Raw genomic sequence first — 25,397 nt, 5'->3', positions numbered from 1 at the left:
AAAAATCACAACAGCACCTATTTCACCTCAGACGATTCAGGAAGTTTGGTAGGGGCTCCCAAGTCCTGAGAACTTTCTACAGGGACACAATTGAGAGCATCCTGACTAGCTGCATCACTGCCTGATATGTGAACTGTACCTTCCTTAATTGCAGAATTCTGTAGAGAGTGTTGCAGACAGCCCAGCGCCTCTATAGTTGTGAACTTCCCATGATTCAGGACATTTACAAAGACAGGTGTGAGAAAAGGGCCCGAAAGATCATTGGGGACCTGAGTCACCCCAACCACAATCTATTCCAGCTGCTACCATCCAGGAAGTGGTACTGCAGCATAAAAGCCAGAACCAACAGGCTCCGGGACAGCTTCTTCCACCTGGCCATCAGACTGATTAAATCACGCTGATTTGAGTGTATTCTATTTATTATAAATTACTATTATTGCACATTTAGATGGAGACATAACGTAAAGATTTTTACTCATGTTTGTGAAGGATGTAAGAAATAGTCAATTCAATTCCTGGTTTTCTACATTAATTACTTGTAAATTGTGGTCTGATCTTCATCTTATTCACAATAATAGACAAACACAATCTGCCTAAACTAGTAACACACAAATGATTTTACTACTTCTTGTCATTACTGAGTACACCATTTAAATAATTACAGTCCAGATTCAAAAAAAGTATGTGAACCTCTGGGTTAATGCCTTCTACAAAAGCTATTTGGAGTTGGCTGTTCCAATCAATGAGATGAGATGGGAGGTATGGGTTGTAGAGATGCACTGCCCTATAAAAAAGACACAGAAAATCAGGTTATTGACAGAGCCTGCTCTCCTCAAGAAAGATCTGCTTATGTGCACTGTGCTTCAATCAAAACAATTTTCAGAGGACCTTAGAAGAAGAATTGTAGAGATGCATGAAGCTGGAAAAGGTGACAAAAAGCATTTCTAAAGACCTGAGTGTTCATCAATCCACAGTAAGAGAAATGGTCTCCAAAAGGCGCTGTTGCTACTCTCCATGTAAGTGAGCATCCTGCAAAGATCACACCAAGAGCACAATGTGCAAGGCTGAAGGAAGTGAAAAAGAATCCAAGGGTAACAGCAAAAGACCTGCAGAGAACTCCATAATTTACTGAAATCTTTGTTCATGTGACCATTATAAGAAAAAACACTGAACTAGAATGGTGTTCATGGAGGAAACCACTGCCCTCCAAAAAACAAAAAAAAATGCTACACGTCTCAAGTTTGCAAAGACCCACCTGGAGGTTCCACAACACTTCTAGAACAATATTCTCTAGACAGACAAGACGAGACAAAAGTTGAACTTTTTGGCAGAAATGCACACTGCTATGTTTGCAGGGAAAAGGGCACTGCACACCAACACCAAAACCATATAATAGCTATGAAGCATGGTGGAAAGAGCATCATGGTTTGGGGCTGCTTTGCTGCCTCAGGGCCTGGACAGCTTGCAATAGTTGCAGGAACAATAAATTCAAAGTTATACCTCCTACAAATGACCAAGTGCTGTGTCTCACCGTGGCTGACATGAGAAGAACCCTGTGCAGGGTTAACCCACAGAAGGCTGCTTGACCAGGCAACATTCCTGGTAGAGTGATCAGAGGATGTGCAGACCAGCTAGCAGATGTTCTCACTGACATCTTCAACATCTCCCTGAGCAACGCCACCGTTCCAACGTGCTTCAAGGCCGCCACCATCATCCCCATGCTGAAGAAGTCTTCGGTGTCCTGCCTCAATGACTACCATCCCATTGCACTCACATCCATCATCATGAAGTGTTTCGAGAGGCTCGTCATGAGGCATATCAAGACCCTGCTGCCCCCCTGACTGGACCCCCTGCAGTTTGCGTACTGTCCCAACCGCTCAACAGATGTCGCCATTGCCATCACCCTCCACCTGGCCCTAACCCACCTGGACAAAAAAGACACATACGTTCGGATGCTGTTTATAGACTTTAGATCAGTATTCATCCCTCAGAAACTGATTAGAAAGCTGAGCCTACTGGGCCTGAACACCTCCCTCTGCAACTGGATCCTAGACTTCCTGACTGGGAGACCTCAGTCAGTCTGGATCAGGAGCAGCATCTCTAACACCATCACACTGAGCATGGGGGCCCCCCAGGGCTGAGTGCTCAGTCCACTGCTGTTCACTCTGCTGACCCACAACTGTGCTGCAACACACAGCTCGAACCATGTCATCAAGTTCACAGATGACACGACTGCAGTGGGTCTCATCAGCAAGAACGATGAGTCAACTTACAGAGAGGAGGTGCAGCGGCTAACAGACCAGTGCAGAGCCAACAACCTATCTCTTAATGTGAACGAAACAAAAGAGATGGTTGTTGACTTCAGGAGGGCACGGAGCGACCACTCCCCGCTGAACATCGATGGCTCCTCGGTAGAGATCGTAAAGAGCACCAAATTTCTTGGTGTTCACCTGACGGAGAATCTCACCTGGTCCCTCAACACCAGCTCCATAGCAAAGAAAGCCCAGCAGTGTCTCTACTTTCTGCGAAGGCTGAGGAAAGTCCATCTCCCACCCCCCATCCTCATCACATTCTACAGGGGTTGTATTGAGAGCATTCTGAGCAGCTGCATCACTACACCACAGAAAATATCCTCTCCACATCCACCCTATCTAGTCCTTTCAACATTTGGTATGTTTCAGTGAGATCCCCATGCAGTGTTTTAAGTTCTATTGAGTACAGGCTTAAAGCTGCCAAATGCTCCTCGTATGTTAACCCCTTCATGCACAGAGTCATCCTGGTGAACCTCCTCTGGACCCTCTCCATTGATACTACATTCTTTCTGAGATAAGGGGTTCTAAACTGTTAGCAAAGCTCCGAGTGTGGCCTGACTAGTATCTTCTAAAGGCTCAGCATTATCTCCTTGCTTTTATATTCTATTCCCCTTGAAATAAATGCCAACATTGCATTCGCCTTCTTTACCACAGACTCAACCTGTAAATTAACCTTCTGAGAGGCTTAACGTAAGAACATAAGAAATAGGAGCAGGAGTAGGCAATCTGGCTGATCTGACCATGGACTCATCTCCACCTCCTTGCATTTTCCCCATAACTCTTAATTACCCTACTATGTAAAAATCTATTCAACCTTGTCTTAAATGTATTTACTGAGGTAGCCTCCACTGCTTCTTTGGGCAGAGAATTCTGCAGATTCACCACTCTTTGGAAAAACTAGTTCCTCCTCATATCTGTCCTAAATTTACTCCCTAAACCTTGAGGCTATGTCCTCTAGTTCTAGTCTCACCTATCAATGGAAGCAACTTTCCTGCCTCTATCTTATCTATCACTTTCATAATTTTATACAGTGGCATGCAAATGTTTGGCCACCACTCGTCAAAATTTCTGTTACTGGGAATAGTTAAGTGAGTAGAAGATGAACTGATCTCCAAAAGTAATAAAGTTAAAGATGAAACATTCTTTTCAACATTTTAAACAAGATTAGTGTATTATTTTTGTACAATTTTAGAGTGGAAAAAAAGGAAAGGAGCACTATGCAAAAGTTTGGGCACCCCAAGAGATTTGAGCTCTCAGATAACTTTTACCAGGGTCTCAGATCTTAGTTAGCTTAGGGCTATGGCTTGTTCACGTTCATCATTAGGAAAGGCCAGGTGATCCAAATTTCAAAGCTTTATAAATACCCTGAGTCCTCAAACCTTGTCCCAACAATCAGCAGCCATGGGCTCCTCTAAGCAGCTGCCTAGCTGCTTAAATTAAAATAATTGTTGTTCACAAGGCAGGAGAAGGCTATAAGAAGATTGCAAAGTGTTTTCAGGTAGCTGTTTCCTCAGTTCATAATGTAATTAAGAAATGGCAGTTAACAGGAACAGTGGAGGTCAAGTTGAGGTCTGGAAGACCAAGGAAACCTTCCAAGAGAACTGTTTGTAGGATTGTTAGAAAGACAACTCAAAACCCTCTTTTGAGTGCAAACGACCTTCAGGAAGATTTAGCAGAATCTGGAGTGGTGGTGCACTGTTCTATTGTGCAGCGACACCTACTCAAATATGACCTTCATGGAAGAGTCATCGGAAGAAAACCTTTCCTGCATCCTCAACACAAAATTCAGAATCAGAAGTTTGCAAAGGAACATCTAAACAAGCCTGATGCATTTTGGAAACAAGTCATGTGGACTGATGAAGTTAAAATAGAACTTTTTGGTTGCAATGAGCAAAGGTATGTTTGGAGAAAAAATGCTGCAGAATTTCATGAAAAGAACACCTCTCCAACTGTTAAGCACGGGGGTGGATCGATCATGCTTTGGGCTTGTGTTGCAGCCAGTGGCACGGGGAATGTTTACTGGTAGAGGGAAGAATGAATTCAATTAAATACCAGCAAATTCTGGAAGCAAACATCACACCATCTGTAAAAAGCTGAAGATGAAAAGAGGATGGCTTCTACAACAAGATAACGATCCTAAGCACACCTCAAAATCCACAATGGACTACGTCAAGAGGCGCAAGCTGAAGGTTTTGCCATGGCCCTCACAGTCCCCCGACCTAAACAACATCAAAAATCTGTGGACAGACCTCAAAAGAGCAGTGCATGCAAGACGGCCCAAGAATCTAGAAACCTTTTGCAAGGAAGAATGGGCAAGTATCCTCCAAACAAGAATTGAAAGACTCTTAGCTGGCTACAGAAAGCATTTACAAGCTGTGATACTTGCCAAAGGGGGTGTTACTAAGTACTGACCATGCAGGGTGCCCAAACTTTTGATTTGGGCCCTTTTCCTTTTTCGTTATTTTGAAACTATAAAAGATGGAAATAAAGAAGTAATCTTGCTTAAAATATTAAAGAAATGTGTTACTTTTAACTTTATGCCTTTTGGAAATCAGGTCATCTTTTACTTGCTCAGCTATTCACAGTAACAGAAAATTTGACCAGGGGTGCCCAAATTTTGCATGCCACTGTATGTTTCTATAAGATCTCCTCTCATTCTTCTGAATTCCTGTGAGTACAGTTCTAGGTGACTCAATCTCTCCTCGTAGTCTAAACCCCTCGTCTCAGGAATCAACCTTTGTACCGCCTCCAAAGCCAGTATATCTTTCCTCAAGTAAAGAGACCAGAACTGCACACAGTACTCCAGATGTGGCCTCACCAGTACTTTGTACATTTGCAGCATAACCTCCCTGCTCTTAAGTTCAATCCTTTTAGCAATGAAGGCCAACATTCCATTTGCCTTCTTATTAGCCTGCTACACCTGCAAACCAACCTTTTGCGATTCATGCATGAGCATTCCCAAGTCCTTCTGCACAGCAGCATGCTGCAATCTATTATTATCAAATAATAATCTGATTTTCTATCTTCCAATGTGGTTGACCTCGCATTTACCAACATTGAACACCAACTGCCAGACCCTTGCCCACTTACTTAACCTATTTATATCTCTCTGCAGATCCTGTATTCCTTACACAATTTGCTTATCCACTCAATTTAGTGTCATCAGCAAACTTAAGATGCACTATACTCGGTCCCCTCTTCCAGATCATTAATGTATATCATGAACATTTGCTGGTCCAGCACCAACCCCTGCGGCACACTACTCACCACCGATTGCCAACCAGAGAAACACCCCAACTCTCTCTCTTGGTTAACCAATCCTCTTTCCATGCTGATTCATCACCCCCAACTTTGTGCGTCCGTATCTGATGGATAAGTCTTTTATGTGGCAACTTATTGAACGCCTTCTGAAAACCCAAGTAAATAATGTCCATCTGTCCCCTCTCTCCAAGAACTCCAGTAAGTTTGTCAAGCAGGACCTGCCTTTGCTGAATCCATGCTGCGTCTGCATGATTGATCCATTTCTTTCCAGTTGCCTTGCTATATCTTTAATGATAGCTTCAAGCATTTTCTTAACTACAGATGTTAAACTAACTGGCCTGTAATTACACACGCAAAGCGCTGGTGGAACACAGCAGGCCAGGCAGCATCTATAAGGAGAAGCACTGTCAACATGTCAAGACGAAGGTCCTGACCCTTGGTCCTGATGAAGGGTCTCGGCCCGAAACATCGACAGTGCTTCTCCCTATAGATGCTGCCTGGCCTGCTGCGTTCTACCAGCATTTTGTGTGTGTTGCTTGAATTTCCAGCATCTGCATATTTCCTCGTGTTGGCCTCTAATTACCTGCCTTTTGTCTATATCCTTTTTTGAACAGTGATGTGACATTCACCTTCTTCCAATCTGCCGGGACCTGCCCAGAGTCCAGAGAATTTTGGTAAATTATCACCAAAGTCTCTACTATAACCTCTGCCATTTCTTTCAGTACCCTGGGATGCATTCCATCAGGCCCAGGCTCTTGTCTGTGTTTGAGCCCACAAGTCTGCTCAGCACTTCCTCTTCATTGATAGCTATTGTATCGAGGTCCTCACCTCCCATCACATCCGTAACATCTCTCTTCAGCATGTTAGACATGTCCTCCACTGTGAAGACCAACAGAAAATAGTCGTTCAAATCCTTGGCTATTTTCTCATCAATTTCAATTCTCTTCCTCCAAGGGACCTCGGTTCACTTCCACTCTTTTCCATTTAATATAATTACAAAAACTTTTACTATCTGTTTTTATATTTTATCCTAGTTCCATAATCTATCTTCCCTTTATTGCTTGCTTAGTGATTGTTTGTTGCTTTTTAAAGTTTTCCCAACCCTCCAGTTTCCCACTACTCTTGGTGACTGTATGTACAAGCTGTTAATTTGATGCCCTCTTTTATTTCCCTAGTTATCCAAGCCTGGCTCTCCCCACCCTTACCATCCTTGGTTTTAACTGGAAAATATTTTTGTTGAGCACAGTGAAAAATCTCTTTGAAAGTTTTCCACTGTTCTTCAACCATCCCACCTGTGTTACCAGGCTACCCTGTCCAACTGCTCCCTCATCCCATTGAGTCTCCCTTGTTTAGGCATAATACACTGGTTTTTCCTTCATGTATGAGAAACTCAATCATACTGTGATCACTCTTTCCAAGAGGATCCCTAACTACAAGATTGTAAATTTTACTTGTCTCATTGCACAGGACCAGATCCAAGATGGCATTTTCCCTTGTAGGTTCAATAACATGCTGTTCATGAAAGCTACCATGTGTGCATTCTATGGAGTCCTCCTCAAGACTGCCTCAACCAACTTGATTCACCCAATCTATGTGCAAGTTAAAGTCCCCCATGATAACTGCTGTTTCATTTTACATGCCTCAGATATTCAAAGGTCCAATTTAATGTCAGAGAAATTATACAATATACATACTGAAATGCTTTTTCTTCACAAACATCCACAAAAACAGAGAAGTGCCCCAAAGAATGATCAACAGTTAAAAATAAGAACCACAAGACCCCCCCCAGCTTCCCTCCCTCCCCATGCATAAGCAGCAGCGAGCAACAATCCCTCTCCCCCCCCAGCAAAAAAAACGCAAGCATCAGCACCACCACAAAGCACTCAAGCTTGTGCAAAGACACAGACTTGCAGTTACCCCAAAGACTTTGCGTTTCACTCGGCATTTGACATACCACAGATTCTCTCTCGCCCTAATAAGGGAGAAAGGTGTCTCCATTTTCTCAGCGAGCGGAAAAACATAACAACCATCGCTGGTTTACGATCTTAAAAGTCTGTTACGTCACTTTTTTCAAGCTCTGTGCCTGAAAATTCCAAAGATCCTGAGATTTCGGGCCCACAGCAGTAGATTTTCCGACTCCCCTGATGACACACAGGTTTACTGCCGTGACACTGAACCCTTGGTGTGCCGAACAATGGTCAGTCCTGAAACCCCGTGAGTGGGTCCCATTCCCAAAATGAACCAAAGTCAGAATTTAACTCCAGGTCAGGGTCTTCAAAAGAATCCTGAAAGGGAAAAATAAAGATACTAAAAAAAATAGAGCTGCTTCCAAAGATGTAAGCAAAGGAGTTGTAGTTTAGCCTCATCTTAACTTCGCCCCGCCTCCCAGATATTTCTCTGTTTATTGCCTGTGCCAATGTAATGTTATTATTTGGTGGCCGATAGACAACTTCCAGCAGTGATTTTTTTTTTCCTTTACTATTCCTAATCTCTATCCAGATGGATTCAACATTCTGCTCCTTAGATCTTATATCATCTCTTACTATCGCCCTGATCTCATTCTTAATTAGAAGCACTACCCCACCTCCCTTACCTTCCTGTCTATCCTTACGTATTACTTGATATCCTTGGATATTTAATTCCCAGTCCTCTCCACACAGCAACTGCATTTCTGTAATGGCCACTGTATCATACCCCTTTATACTAATTTGTGCCACAAGTTCACTGACCTTGTACGAATATTACGGGCATTCAGATAATGTGCCCTTACACTTATTGCCTTGAACAAGGACTCCTAAGTGCCTCTGATGTTTGAGCCTTTTCCCCATTTCGATAATAATCCACACTGTTGTTCCTTTTACCAAAATGAATTATCTTACATTTCCCAACATTATTCCATCTTCCACTTTTTTGTCTATTCTTCCAATTTGTCTTAAGTCCTGCTGCAATTGCGTTGCTTCCTCAGCACTACCTACCCCTCTACCTATCTTTGTATCATCCGCTAACTTTGCCACAAAGCCATCAATTCTATTATCCAAATCATTGACAAACAATGTGAAAATAGTGTTCCCAATACTGACCCCTGAGGTACACCACTAGTCAATGGCAGCCAACCAGAAAAGGCCCCTTTTATTCCCACTCAATGCCTCCTGCTTGTCAACCACTCCTCTATCCATGCCAGTATCTTTCCTGTAACACCATAAGATTTTAACTTATTAAGCAGCCTCATGTATGGCACCTTATCAAATTCCTTCTGAAAATCCAAAGAGATGACATCTAATGCCTCTCCTTGTCCATTCTGCTTGTTACTGCCTCGAAGAACTGTAGCAGATTTGTCAAACAAGATTTCCCTTCACAGAAACCAGGCTGACTTTGACTTATTTTATCATTGGTCTCCAAGTACCCTAAAATTTCATCCTTAATGGTAGACTCCAACACTTTCCAAACCACTGAGGTCAGGCTAACTGGCCTGTAATCTCCTTTCCTTTGTCTTTCTCCCTTAAAGTGTGCAGTGACACTTGCAATCTAACAGTCCTCCAGGACCATGACAGAATCAAGTGATTCTTGAAAGGTCATGACCAATGCATCCATTATCTCTTCAATACCCTCTCTCCAGACTCTAGGGTGTAGTCCTTCTGATCCAGGTGACTTATCCACCTTGAACCATTTGAGTTTGCCTAGCACCTTTTCCTTTGTCATAGCAATGGCATTCACGGACCTCTGGCACACTGCTGGTGTCCTCCATAGAGAAGACAGATGCAAACTACCCATATGTTCATCTGCCATTTCTTTGTTCTTCCCCCCCTCCCCCATTACTACCTCACCAGAATCATTTTCCAGTGATCGAATATCAACTCTCACCTCCCTTTACTCTTTATATAACTGAAAAAAATCTTTGTTTCCTGCTTTATATTATTGGCTAATTTGCCTTCATGTTTCCATCTTTTCCCTTTTTATAACTTTTCTTTCTTTTTCAATCTTTTTATTAATTTTTTTTAAAAAAACATCATATTATATTACATATGTTATGAATACAATAGATTTGAAATTGAGTTGATAACAAGATAACAATATCTTATTAAACTATCAGCGAAAAAGGATCATTCAATATCAATCTAATCTATATTGATTATACATGAAAAGATTAAAAATAATCATCAAAAGAAAAAGAAAAAAATGTAAAATGTAAGAAAAAATGTATATTTAAAGAAATAATAAAAAAAAACTAAACCTAAACTAACATGGGCAATAATAATAGTTTATAAGTATATGATAGTGTCAAAAAACTCCGGAACACCATACCAGAACAAGAATAATAAGAGTAAAGGTCTGGAAGAAGTCAAATTAATTCATGTGAAAGTGTCAAATGAACGGTCCCCAAGTTTCTTCAAATTTAATTGATGAATCAAAAATAGTACTTCTAATTTTTTCTAAACTTAAACAAGAAATAGTTTGAGAAAACCATTGAAATGTGGTAGGAGGATTTACTTCTTTCCAATTTTGTAATATAGATCTCCTGGCCATTAATGTTACAAAGGCAATCATTCGTCTAATTGGAGGAGAGAATCGACTATCATCTTCATTTGGAATACTAAAAATTGCAGTGATAAAATGAGGTTGTAAATCAATATTCCAAATTGAGGAAATAGTAGCAAATATGTCCTTCCAATAATTATGTAAAGTAGGACATGACCAAAACATGTGGGTCAATGAAGCCACATCTAAATGACATCTGTCACATTGAGGATTAACATGAGAATAAAACCGAGCAAGCTTATCTTTAGACATATGAGCTCTATGTACAACCTTAAATTGTATTAAAGCATGTTTAGCACATATAGAAGACGAATTAACCATTTGTAAAAAATTTTCCCATTTTTCCGTTGAAATATTGTATTGAAGTTCTTTTTCCCATTCCTGTTTAATTCTACCTCATATCTCTGGTTGTATCTTCATAATCATATTATAAATAAGAGCCACTAATCTCTTCTGACAGGGATTTAAAGTAAAAATCATATCTGAAAAATCTATCAAAGTTGAATTAGGGAAGGATGGTAAAACTTTATATAAAAAGTTTCTAATTTGTAAGTATCTAAAAAAATTAGATTTAGATAATTTAAATTTGTTAGAAAGTTGATCAAAAGACATCAAACTACCTTCAGAAAAAAGATCGCGAAAACATATTATACCTTTCCTTTTCCATATACTAAAAGCTTGATCTGTTAAAGAGGGTTTAAAGAAAAAATTATGTAAGATAGGGCTATCAAGAACAAAGTTTTTTAGAGTAAAAAATTTATGAAATTGAAACCAAATTCGTAATGTATGTTTGATAATAGGGTTAGATATCTGTTTATTAAGTTTAGCTAAGTCAACAGGGAGAGAAGAGCCAAGAACAGAAAATAAAGAATATCCTTGTGTAGCATTACATTCTAAATTCACCCACTGTGGGCACAATGGTAAATCTAAATCTAATTTCCAGTATAATAAATTCCGAATATTATTCGCCCAATAGCAAAATTTAAAATTGGGTAAAGCTAAACCACCATCTTTTTTAGATTTCTGTAACTGTCTTTTACTTAATCTGGGGTTTTTATTTTGCCACACAAATGAGGAAATTTTTGAATCAATGCTATCAAAAAAAGACTTAGGAATAAAAATTGGTAAGGCTTGAAATAAATATAAAAATTTCAGTAAAATCATCATTTTAACAGCATTGATCCGACCAACCAATGATAAGGATAAAGGAGACCATCTAGTAGTAAGTTGTTGAATTTGATGAAGCATAGGTAAAAAATTCAATCTGAATAAATCTTTATATTTCTTGGTAATTTTTATACCTAAATAAATAAAATTATCAGTAACAATTTTAAATGGTATCCTGTCATTCTGTAAAGTTTGTGCATTTAAAGGGAAAAGTTCACTCTTATCCAAATTTAATTTGTAACCAGAAAAACTACCAAATTGAGCCAACAAGGATAGAATAGCGGGAATAGAATTATCAGGATCAGAAATATATAACAACAAGTCATCAGCATAGAGCGATAACTTGTATAATTTCTCATTACGGGTAATACCAGAAATATTAGGGGATTCACGAATAGCAATGGCTAAAGGTTCTAATGCAATATTAAATAATAAAGGACTTAAGGGACAACCTTGTCTCGTACCACGAGATAATTGAAAAAAAGAGGATCTATAATTATTCGTAAGAACAGAAGCAACAGGTTTATAATATATTAATTTAATCCATGATATAAAATTAGAACTAAAATTAAAATTCTTCAAGGCATTAAATAAGTATGTCCATTCAACTCTATCAAAAGCTTTTTCAGCATCTAATGAAATAACACATTCTGGGGTTGTGGGTGAGGAAGTGTAAATTATATTAATTAATTTTCTGACATTAAAAAAGGAGTATCGGTTCCTAATGAAACCAGTTTGATCTCCTGAAATAATCTGTGATAGTACCTTTTCTAACCTAATAGCTAAAATTTTTGTAAGAATCTTAGAGTACATTTAATAACGATATAGGGCGATAAGATGCACATAAAGTAGGATCTTTATCTTTTTTAAGAATTAAAGAGATAGTAGCTTCATAAAAGGACTGGGGTAGTCTCTTAATAAATGCATCATTAAAGATTTCACATAACCAAGGGGAAAGCAAAGAAGAAAAAGTTTTTAAAAATTCTATAATATAACCATCAGGGCCAGGAGCTTTCCCTGAATTCATCGATGAAATAGCCTCTCCTACCTCAGCCATAGAAATAGGAGCATCAAATAAACTTCGATCTTCATCTGTCAATTTGGGAATATTCAAATTGTTAAAAAAAATTATCCATCATAGACAGATCACCATCAAATTCTGATTGATATAAAGATTTATAAAAATCTTGGAAGGTATTATTAATTTCTTTATGATCCATAGTCAGACTACCATCTTGTTTACAAATTTTAATAATTTGTTGCTTAGTCGAAATAGCTTTTAATTGATTAGCTAACAATTTACCAGTTCGATCACTATGGATATAAAATTGAGCCCTGGTCCTAATTAATTGATTCTCAATTGAAGAAGATAACAGTAAGCTATGTTCCATTTGCAGTTCAACTGTCTTCTTATAAAGTTCCTTGGTAGGAGTAACGGAATAAATCTTATCAATTTCTTTAATTTTATCCACCAATAAAGCTATATCTAAATATCTTTGTTTTCTTTTACCAGCAGAATATGAGATAATTTGTCCACGAATAAAAGCCTTAAAAGAGTCCCGAAGTATTCCTCTGTCAATCTCTTCAGTATAGTTTGTTGAAAAAAATAAGTCAGTTTGCTGTTTTATGAAGGTAATAAATTCTGGATCTTGAAACAGAGTAGCGTTGAGTCTCCAAGATCTAGTATTAATGAAAGAGTCCGAAATCTTGATAGATAACTTCAAAGGTGCATGATCCGAAATAGCAATAGAATCATATTTACAGTCAATAACATCTGCTAATAAACGATGATCAATAAGAAAATAATCAATTCTAGAATAACTATGATATACATGTGAAAAAAACGAAAATTCTTTATCTTTAGGGTTCAAAAACCGCCATATTTCAGTAATTCCCGAATCGATCATAAAAGAGTTAATAAGTAAAGCTGATCTATTCGGAAGAGTTCGAATAGGTTTAGATCTATCCATCAAAGGATTCAAACAACAATTGAAATCTCCACCCATTATCAACATATATTCATTTAGATTAGGAAGGGTAGTAAATAAACGTTTAAAAAATTCAGGGCAGTCAAAATTTGGAGCGTAAATATTAACTAAAGCCACTTTTCGGTTAAAAAGTGAACCAGTAATCAACAAAAATCTGCCCTGTGGATCAGATATAATGTCATGATGTATAAACGAGATTGAGGGGTTTATAAAAATAGACGCACCCCTAATTTTAGCAGTACAATTTGAATGAAATTGTTGATCCTTCCAGAACCTAAAAAAATATTGATTATCCTCCCTCCTAATATGGGTCTCCTGTACAAAGATAATATTAGCATTTAGTCTATGGAATACTTTAAATATTTTTTTACGTTTAATCGGATGATTTAAACCATTAGTATTCCAAGAAATAAAATTAATAGACTTATCCATCATGCTAATATTAATTGTATATACCATGAAAGGTTGAAAAAAACACATAACCCATAATTCAGGAAGAAGGAAAAATGGTACAGGAGCAACCGGAGAACATGACACTTCAACAATATTAATAATTTAAAGTCGGCCCATAAACTAAAAGCAAAAAAATAAAAAGCAAAAGCGTGAAAAAAGATCCCTACCCCCTCCCCCCACCCCTCGAAAGAAAGCCAAGCGGCAGGCGCATAAACTAACACTAATATTAACCCCATTTCAAGATGGCAGCTCCATAAAAAGATTAAAAGAAAACTATATAACACCCAGATTTAAATATAGGGTTGCAAAGAGAAAATGTATATCAATCAGAATGAAAAAAAAATAATATAATAAAACAAACGATCATTAATAAAAAAAAGGTATAAGCATTAAAATTTGAAAGTGTAATATACCTTTAAAAAAATTCCATGTTCAAATACAAGAAAACTGACGTTTCAAAAGCAAAGGCTTATGGGAAGAAGAAACGACATTTTGAAAAAGCCATATTACAAAATATAAATGTAAGTTCAACGATCTATTAAAAAAATTTAATAGAAAAAAAAGTTATCAAAATAGGATTAAAAACAAGATTTAATAGACACTACAATATATAATAAAAAAAGACCAAAAAAATCCAAAACATTCGTCCCATTTCCAAGTGCAGGCAAACAGATAAATGTTTACAGAAAGTAAAGTCTTATGGGAAGAAGAAACGACATCTTAAAAAAAGTAAATCCTTATTACAAAATATAAACGTGTATATCCGAAACAGAAAAAAGAATAATAAAAAAAAGAGATATTATAAAAAGTTAAAAGAGCATCTATAAACGATGGTGATAGTAAAAAAAAAAGAAACCAGACCCGTAGATCGGGATAAGAAGTTATAACCCAGCTTCATAGGTTAAAACTTAAAATGAAATGGCATCTTCTCTCCAAAAAATTTTCAGCATAACACATAGTTCAACGCACTAGAAGATCGATATTCTTCAACGAATTTCTTCGCTTCTTCCGGAGTATTAAAAAATTGCTGACTGTTGTCGTTCAACGTAATTCTAAGATTCGCTGGAAATCTTAAAGCTTGTTTAAGTCCAATTGAATGAATCTCTGCCATCACTGGTTTAAAAGCGATTCTCGCTCTCATTACTTCGAATGAATAATCCTCAACAATTCAAAATGTGTTGCTGTTGTGAGAAATCATACCTTTTTTTACGAGCTAATCGAATTAAAAGCTCTTTCTCCCGAAGATAATGAAGGCGAACAATCACAGCTCGTGGTTTGCCACTCGCAGCCGAAAACCTCGCAACTCTGTGAGCGCGGTCAATAACAGGTTTAGTTTGCAAACCTTCAGCACCGAAAATTTCCCACAATAATTTAGAGAAAAATTCAGTTAAATCACCGGACTCAACTTTTTCGGGGAACCCGATAATTCGCAAATTTTGTCTGCGAGATCGATTTTCAAGATCAGTAATTTTAAACTTATACTGATCTAATGTTTTAACAGTCGAGTGTACCTTCTTCTCCAGCGCTTCAATTGTACGTACTTTTTCGCAAATTAATTTTTCAAGAGTCGTGATCTTATCTTCATGCCGCTGAATTTCTGATGCCTGCGATTGAAGCTTAGTATCAAGCGATCTAACAAATCCTTCGAGTTCAGATATTTTCGTGGTAAGCTTATTTTCCAAACTTGCCAGTTTACTTTCCAATTTACTTTCTAGCCTGCTTTCCAGAGTTGCAAGTTTAGCGTCCAGAAGATGAGAAATAGCGTCGATGGATAGAGGATCCTTAGACAATTTCTTGCTTGTAGCCATTTTAAGTTTGACAAGATTAAATCAAATATTGTTTTAAGAAAAAGAGTTAATCATCAACTCATATGATTAGGTTCGAAAAGATTTAATTAAAGGGTGATTATAGTTGAAAAAGTGAAGAGCGCCTAAAAGGCAGATGCTTACGTCGCCATCTTGAAACTCCACCCCCTTTTTATAACTTTTTAGTTGCCTTTTGTTGGGTTTTAAAAGCTTCCCAATCATCCAACTTTCCACTCACTTTTGCTACCTTATATGCCCTTTCCTTGGCTTTTATGCAGACCGTAATTTCCCTTGTCAGCCATGGTTGCCTAGCCCTGCCATTTGAGAACTACTTTTGTGGGACATATCTGTCCTGCGCCTTGTGAACGATTCCCAGAAACTTCAGCCATCTCTATTCTGCCTTCATCCCCACCAGTCTCCTCCTCCAATCTACCTGGGCAAGCTCCTCTCTCATGCCTCTGTAATTCCCTTTATTCCATTGCGATACTGATACGTGTGGGTTACGTTTCTCCCTCTCAAATTGCAGGGTGAATTCAATCATATTATGATCTCTGCCTCCCAGGGTTCCTTTACATTAAGCTCCCTAATAAGATCTGGGTTATTACACAACACCCAGTCTAAGATAATGTTTCCCCAAGTAGGCTCAAGCACAAGCTGCTCCAAAAAGCCATCTCGTAAGCACGGCTTGCAATCCAATACCAACCTAGTTTTCCCAATTCCCCTTGCATATTGAAATCCCCCATTACAATTGTGTCAGTACCCTTATTACATGCCTTTTCCAGCTCCCTTTGCAATTTCAACCCCACATCTTGGCTACCATTTGAAGGCCTATATATGAATCCCATAAGTTTTTTTACCCTTGCAGTTTTTTAGCTCTACCCACAAAGATTCAACATTCTCTGACCCTGTGTCACCTCTTTCTAAAGATGTAATTCTATCTCTTATCAACATTACCACCTGTGCTTTCCTGTCGGTCCTTTTGATACTGTAGTTTTCTCATTCAGGTGTAAGAACTCTGAACTAAACTCCGAGTTATACCATAGTCAATGAAGCAGGATCCCAGTAAGATTAACTGTTTACTGTTCACTCTTCCACATTAATGTATGGTGAAAACTGTTGATAAAACAATACAAAATATATACAGTATTTGTTTCCTTGGCATCACATTTACATCATAAATACTTGTTAAAGTAAAGCTACAAGAAACTATATCACATTAAAGTACAACATACAGTCAGAATCTACCTACGCCATCAACTGCTTTAAATACTTTAACACAAACTATCCGGTAACACTTTCAATAGGACAAGAAAATAACTTTATCAACTGTCATTACTTTTAACAGAATCAACGTTAACATTTTACTTCAACATATCGATTATCTTATGAACTTACGGCGTTGCTTCTATGATGTTCCTGAATGCATAGAATGAAACTTTTCTTGTGCAGATCCTGCACACACAAGCCCCACCTTCCCGTTTCTCCAAACCGGTATTTTCCCACAAGACGTAGCAAAACCGGGTGTGACATCATCGCATGCTGCGATACCTCACAGCTAATGAATTTACTTTCAACAGGCGTAACTTTAACTAGAAAACAATTACAAACGAATTACTAAAGCGAAAATGTAATAAACTAAACACATGCCTTAAGGGCAACACAGGTACAAAGTATATGCTTGGATGTTAAGTTCCCAACTATGGCCTTTTAGCCACTACTCAGCGATGCTCACAACGTCATACTGACCAATCCCTAATTGCATCATGAGTTTGTCCATTTTATTCCGAATGCAATGTGCATTTAAATAGAGCCCCTTCTGTCCTACATTATTCACCCTTTTGAATTTTGCCTCTGTGGTACAATCAAATTCTTTGCTCTGCTTGTATTTGTACCCAATCATTGGCTTGTCCTATCTTACATTCATGTTACACCCATCACCTATTTGTAAACTGGCTGGCTCATCCTCAGCTCTATCATACTGGTTCCCATCCCCCCCTGCCTTATTACAGTCGGCCCTCCTTATCTGTAGGTTCCGCAAGCGTGGATTCAACCGACCATGGATCGGAAAACCCGGCAGTTCTCTCTCCAGCACTCGTTGTTTGAGCATGTACAGACTTTTTTTCCTTGTCATTATTCCCTACATAATACAGTATAGCAACTATTTACATAGCATTTACATTGTATTAGGTATTATAAGTAATCTAGAGATGATTACAGGCAGTCCCCGGGTTATGAACGAGTTCTGTTCCTGAGTCTGTCTTTAACTCAGATTTGTACATAAGTCGGAACAGGTACATCCGGTATTATTTAGCATCAGTTAATCAAACATTTGTCTTAGTATATAGTATATATTTTACCTTTCTATGCATATAACACTTAAGAAACGTATGTATTCCAATAATTAAACTACTGTGTTGCTTAGTAATAATTGTAGCTTTCAACAGGGCAGGACCTTTCACATGCTCCATTATTCTCACTTTATCCTTTAAGATTGTTCTGATCATTGACCGACTGTAGCCGAACGATTTTCCAATGACAAATGGCGTTTCACCTCTTTGCGATCACTTTATTCTTATCATTATTTTCAACTGTGATTGTTTTGCGTCAACAGAAGCACTGCGGAGTCAGCAGCAGCTGCGGGCGGCGGGTCCTGAGCTCCCCCAGGTCCTAAAGTCCACCTGCACTGAGACAGGTTAAATAAGGGACAAAAGTCCATGTTTTTTGGTATCTTCGGGGGGTCCTGGAACTAATCCCCCGTGGATAAGGAGGGGTGACTATAGTTTAAATCTCTCCTAACAGCTCTAGTAAACCTACCCGCAAGAAATCGTAGGAACATTGGAGGAGACGAGGACAATAAAATTCACCTGTAGGTGAATAGGGGTCTGGAACTCACTTGCTGAAATGGTGGCAGATGCAGAAACCCCCATCACATTCAAACAGTACTTGGATGTGTATATGAAGAACTGTGACCTGCAGCTCTCTGGATCGAGTGCCGGAAACCAAGATTTTGTGGGTAGCTGTATTTCAACCAGTACATACACAGTAGGTTGAATAGCTTCTTGTAAAATTTCAGTGCTTGGAAATGGTATTACCTCCACATTTCTCTCCAGTGAGAACAGCTTGCATTAACTATTATAAGCTTTCAAATTGTAAAACATCTCAAAACACTTTAAAGAGCATTATTAAACAAAATTTACTTGCTGACCATCTTATGGGGGCTTTAAGGACATAACTTGAAGATAGGTCGGAGACAGGTTTTGAAAAACATCTTGACAGGAGGGAAGAGAAGAGGAGAAATCCAGAAAGGGACCTTTTGCAAGTTACTGCACATTGTTTAATTTTTGATGTGTATATTATTATTCTGTACTTTATTATTAATTAAGTCTGCACACTACTAAGTTAAATGTTGCTGCTGTAACGAAAGAATTTCCCACTCAGGATCAATAAAGTATGTATTCTTCTTATTAATATTATTATCATCAGCATCTCCAGAGCTGACCTGGCAGTTGAAGACACAGTGGTCAGTTGTGAAGGAGTTATGTGTGATGATCAAAGGGCCAGAAAGGACAAACCACGGGTACCTTTGCAGGGTTGTAGTGCTTGAGGAGATTTCAGTTATTAGTAAGGGATAAAGGTTTGAAATACCAGGATGAACATTTCAAAATCAAAACAATGACTTGAAGCTAGTATGGGTCTGCAAGTAAATGGATGACAGTTAAACAAAACTTGATGCTAATCGGTTTTGGAGAAGTCAATGGGTTAACATCAGACTTGACAGGTGAACCAATCCTAACCCCAAGAACTTCATTGCAAGGACTAGAGAGAAGGTCGACTGATAGTCTCCCAGCTACTAAACAGGCATTAATGAGCAACACCCTTGAGTTTGGCCCCGTGCTTGCCTCTCAGTCAACTAGAAAGTAAAATTGAGTTGCACACCAGCAATGTTGTATGCAATTAATGGGCCGATAATGAAGCACTGTGCATTATAAACTCTTCATCTGGTGCTAATGTACTGTCTACTATCATCATGAGGCTGTATATGGGTCACTTTCATTGTATAGGGGGCATGATCAATGTAAAAATGTTATAAAGGACCTACAGCTGTTTCAGAGAAGCAGTATTATAATGACATTCTTAAAGGGACACGGCTGTTGTGAAAGTGCTACGGTCATGAAAGTGTTCAAGGAGCCATAGATATTGTGAAACTTCTCAATTCTAACTTTCACATTGACAGCACTTTAGTAATTCTGAAGTAATTTGATAAAAGGAAATGTACTTCCATAATTATCTTAACATAGCTTTAAATGGAATTAAAGCGTCAGCACCTTGTATTTAGGAGAACCAAACTCAAAGAGAAGTGATGTGACAGAGGGAGGATGTTCAGCGCTGGAAGGAATTATTGGATTAGGGAGGTGCCGCTATTAAGGCCCCTAATGTGGAATGAAGGAGAGCAGAATTAATTTACATCCAATAAATAAAATTGCTTAATGCAATAGTCAAGCTTCCAAGCTGGCAGGTGAATGAGGGAGCATCATGAGATTGTGGAGCCTGTTTTCTGCTGCAAGAGTGGAAGCAAGCAATCATTGTGAGGGCAGGGTAATAAAATTCTACCTGTAGCTGGATTGCACACCAACCCCCTGTATGCCATTCTCCGGTTAAGCAGATAGCCTGAGAGGTGGCAGTGATTGGACATGCAGCAGCCAAAGTGGTTCTGAGCAGGGCATTGGAGAAGTTTGGTGTGTTGACCACGTCCCAGTCTGAAGCGATTTTGACCCAATTGCTGCTGCGGGTGAAAAGAGCTTTGCACATAGCTGTGGAAACACCTACTGCTGTTAAAAAAAAATCACCGTGAAGGTTGGTCACTTAGTAGGAATGACCTCAGCCAATTTGCACAAAGCAGGGTCTCACACGAAGTGATTGGTGACTAATAATCTGTATTAATGTTGTTGGTTGAGGATAAGTATTTGTCCAAAATACAGAGGACAACATCAGTATTCTTCTTTAGAAAGATCCATAGGACTTCTTAACTCAATTTAAAATTTCATCTGCAAGATGACAACTCAGACAGCACGACACTGCACTTGAACATCAGTGAAGAGTTTTCTGCTCAGTCTTTTGGCTTGTAACAGAGAAGAGTCTGCAGATCTGTGACTGATTGGGCTCCGTGCCTGATAGCACATTATAGATCATGTCCCCAGCTCACAAAGGATCCTTGCATATTTTAATTAAAGCCCAGGAGGAGATACACGGCTGCTCAAATTAACACTAACCAAGCACACTTTTTCCCCAGAGTACTATTAAAAACTCAAATCATAGAATATGAAAAATACGAATGTATTAAGTGATGCTAGTTACATAGTCCATGGTCCTGTGGAATGTTTCAGCTGCCTCTCAGGTAGACAAGAACAGTATTAATTTGAAGAGCAGTGAATTTACTTTCATTGTCCCATCTGTTAATGATTCCTCACCACCATGTGACATATTACCTGACATTCCTTGGTTGTGCAAGCCACATTACAAAATTCTTGCGGTACAATAATGGCAGTGCTTCAGAAAAGCATTTTGCCAGGTGTGAGCATTTAGTGACAAATAGCCTGAGGCAGCAACAGAAGGTAGTGAACTTCAAGCCCTGGTTTACATGATTTCAAGCATATATTTTGGCTAGCATATACTGAGAAGCTGGCTGATTTCCACTGTTTCTCATCTCAGGCATCTGTATGTGATGGCCATATTGTGTAATGTAGCACAAGTTTCTGATGATCTTTGCTTTGAATGTCTGTTTAAAGAGAGTACAGCTACTAATGTTGCAACCTGATATCAGAGGATCCTGGGATAGGGAGTAGTCGTGCCTGTGATCTGCCTTCAATTCATATAAAAGAAGAAAAGATGTTATGCTGTTTTTAAAAGACACATTGGCTTTTTAGAATTGGCTTTGATGTGGGAATGCATTGCCCTTTGTGACAGTTGCTACCACAGAGTGTAGTTGAAGGGAAGTGAGTTAAACTTATGAGTAAGCCGAGAGATAAATTGACAGTGTTAGATGCAATAACTTGGGGAAAGAAATAATCAGGTGGATGGACTCATGGGGCTGAATGGCCTGTTTCTGGCTGTACATTCTGTGCATGTTGTCGCGGAGAGAGGGACTGGCATAAAGGGAGTTTGGGAGGGTGTTATGTTAAATTGGAGCCCAGCAGACTCAGACAGTAAAGAACAAGATGAAACCAAGTGTAAGCTGGTAACGGGTGATTTGGTTCACTACAGTAGGTCTCTATTTATGTCAATGCTTGCAAATTTTTTTTGAAAGTAAGTTCTTCAGTATGGACCATGAAGCAATAAGTTCAGATTGGCATTGACAAATTTGTACCTGATGTCAGCCACAATGCCTACCACCAAGGAAACTGTGATGTTCTGGAAGGGAAAAGCAATAAAAGGCACCCTGATTAATTAGTTGCTGTGAGGGAGTGAGTATTTTTTTTATGGGTAGCAACCTTCTGATTCTTGTACAGTATTTAATCTCATTAAATAAAGATGTAGGTTCTGACCAGTGCCCTTATAGTCAATTAAGGTACAATATATCATGGCAGTCAATCTGTGCACAACAATCTCCCCCATCTAGCAGGGTTGATACTAGGCTGTGTGAGGGTAAAGTGGACCAGAAATTTCACATTAAGTTTCTTCCATTTGGCAAGGAATTTAAAAACATGGGTTTCCCACGGAACAATACAACAGGGCTATGCATTTCAAAGGAGAGATTAATTTCCATAAGCAGGTACAATTTAAAATTTCTTAGTATCTCTTAGAGTGAATACAAAAGAACTAGAGTCAGCATTAGTAGATTTTTCTATTTCTACAAAGTGCTGTTTCAATCCAGAGTGCGTTCAATGAGATTACGATTGCTAATTACCTCACCATCAAAGAGGTGAGTCACCAGTTCATCAAAAACTTAACTGTGTCCCGTCACGGAAATTTCTACAAGGTCAGAGCCTTGGGGTACTGCAGCAAATGGCTTACCTCCTGACGCTCCAAATTATACTGCCACTAAGACAGAAGTCTACAGCATCATAGCACACTCACCACTTGCCTGAATGTGTGTGACTCCAAAAACTCTCAAAAAAACTTGATGCCATCCAGGACAAAACAACTAATTAGGTTGACATCCCACCTTCTACCTTACACATTCATTCCTTCCTCTGCCAGCACCTTATGATGTGATGCTTTCAAATGTTTATCTAATTCCTTTTTGAAAACTACTGAGGAATCTGGATTCATCAGTCTAATAAACGTTCTGTTCCAAACTTTAAGTGTGTGTGGCATGTAAAGCCTTCTCATATCTTATCTGTTTCTCTTGCCAAACCTTAAATCTATGTCTCCTGTTACTTTTCTCTTGACAATTGAAAGCAGCTTGACTTAATTTTTATCTTCAGCCTTTGCGATAGCATCTTTAAAGAGTTGGGCTGTAAAAGGATGAACCTTAATTTCTCCAGTCTATGCCTATAGCATCTCTAAGTAATCTAGTAAATCACTTATATGACATCTCAAGTCCTTGTACCATTTGTGAAGAATGGGGCCCAGAAGTGAATGCTTTCATGGCTGAAGTAGACACATATTTCATTCAGTTTTCTCACAACTGTCTCATTCTGAGCTCAGTGCCACGGTTTATAAAGCCTGTAAGCATTATTGACTGCTTTCCTAATCCCCAGTGCTGTAGCTTCCAAAACATTAATGCACATGCTCCCCAAATATAGAGTCTTCCACCTGAAGATTAAACCCAACAAAGTAGAGGAGTGAATATCACTCTTTGTGGTGGGACAGAGTGGAGTCCCACATGTTCCACAGCTTAAAGTTGGGGAGTCGTAAATTATTATTCAGCTTTTTAATAATAATTGTGGTAATATATCATTGTTGGGATGAGATTTACCCCCTATATTAAGTACAGTAGAAGTTTAAAAGGCAGTCACTTGCCAATATTAAGTTTAAATTTTCCTTTGCTTTTGCTTCTTTAGTTATATTTGACTGTAAAGGCATTGGAAGGTACTGAGCTGTTTGATAGTTTTTGCTCTTGATTTAGAGTACAGCTCCTTAGGGAATTTTAGTGCACTGATTTTTGCATCATCTTCCCAGCTGTGTAAACTGTAAGTGCTAAACCTACCAAAATTTCTGTGTCCTCTAACTCTGACTTTTTTTTTGCTCATTCCCCCCTGTAATCGCATCATCATTGATTGATTGATGTTGATCGCCTTCTTAATGCCTGGCATTCCCTCCCTAAAGTTCTTGCCTTTTCTCTCTTTACACTTCTTAAGATCTATCTTGAATCCTCTGTCTATAACAAACCTGCCCCCAATATCTCCATGTATGACTGTGTGTCAAATTGGGTTTTCTTGTTATTTATTTTTTATTGAAGTTTATCATCAAACAAACATTTCTGTAAGATGTATTTCAGATACTGCACATATATTTCATATAATCATATTTGTCACAAATCTCCACATAATAATTATCTGAGGTATACACTCATAGAAAGGAGAGGAGAGAAAGAACAATCGAAATAAGAAAACTATGTACAAAGTAGGGAGTGCTCTTTTTTTACAACATATTCACTGACTTGTGAGAATAAAATCAGGCCTATGAGTGTTATGTAGTTAAACCATTTTTCCCCAGTATGAATCAAATTGTTCCAACTTGTGATTAACAGTTGCTGTTATCTTCTCCATTTTGTAAATGTCTATTGTAATTTCCATCCATGTATTTACAGTTGGGCTCTCCTGTGATAACCATTTCCTAGTAAGGGCCTTCTTAACAGCCACCAGCAGTATATTCATTAAATATTTATCTCTTTTCAACCATCCTTGAGATATATACCCAAAATATATGGTCTTACTCTCTAAAGGTATTTCACAATTCAAGATGTCTTGTAAGGCATTATGTATTCCACTCCAATAGTCTTTGATAACGGGGCATTCCCAGAAAATATGATAATGGTTTGCATTTTGATTTCCACGACCTCTCCAGCAAACAGGGATGTTACTATCGTAACAGGATTTCTGAGAGGGTGTAATAAAATATCAAGTTTTTCCACGTGAACTCCCTCCATTTCTGTGAACTGGTACACTTCCATTGATACCTCCATATTATCGTCCATTCTCCCTCAGATATTATTATCCCTCTTTCCTTCTCCCATTTTGTTTTAATGTATGAAGTCGGATGTGTTTTAAGATTTGACAAATCCTTATACACACTTGAAATGATTCTACTACCATTGTCTGAATTATTTGCTTTTCTAAAAAGCTGTATCAGACATGTACTTGCCTTGGTTACATTTTTAAACGTCCTATTAACATACTGTCGCATCTGTAAATACTGATAAAAGTCTTGTTTTTCTAAGAAGTGTTCCTCTCCGAGCATTTCAAAACTGAACAGTGTTCCTTCTTTCATTATATTGCAAATAACTGTTATTCTTTTAGCTATCCAGTCCTTAAATCTAGCATCCAGTTTATTCGCCGTAAAATCTGAGTCATACACACACCATTTAAGAATTGCAATGTCTCTCGAGTTTATATTCTTTTATAATTGTTTTCCATATTTTAAGAGTCAATTTCACCCACGGGTTATCAGTAGTATTTATGTAACTTCGTAGATTGTTATCAGCCAAAATTGCCTGTATGGGGATGAAAAGTATTCTCGTCTCAATGTTTTTCCATTGAGCGTCATATGATGGGTTACACCAGCATAACACAGCTCTCAACTGTGCTGCAAAATAATAATATCTAAGAGAAGGTTGGCCCCATCCCCTCTTTTCCTTGGCTAATTGCAAAGTTTTGAGATGAACTCTAAGCCTTTTACCTTGCCATATATATCTTGATAGCATCTTGTTCCAT

The 25,397-nt window shown here is 38.4% G+C and overlaps 1 protein-coding gene across 1 annotated transcript in view; it reads left to right on the top strand.

Moving 5' to 3' along the window:
- sptlc3 (serine palmitoyltransferase, long chain base subunit 3) overlaps positions 1-25,397 on the top strand; it is a 146,706-nt gene that overhangs the window by 47,267 nt on the left and 74,042 nt on the right. The gene's annotated exons all lie outside the window — the stretch shown is intronic.

The sequence above is a fragment of the Hypanus sabinus genome, chromosome 12 (assembly GCF_030144855.1).
Source record: "Hypanus sabinus isolate sHypSab1 chromosome 12, sHypSab1.hap1, whole genome shotgun sequence".
In the NCBI taxonomy this organism is placed as follows: Eukaryota; Metazoa; Chordata; class Chondrichthyes; order Myliobatiformes; family Dasyatidae; genus Hypanus; species Hypanus sabinus.
This window is presented reverse-complemented; position numbering and strand designations above follow the sequence as displayed.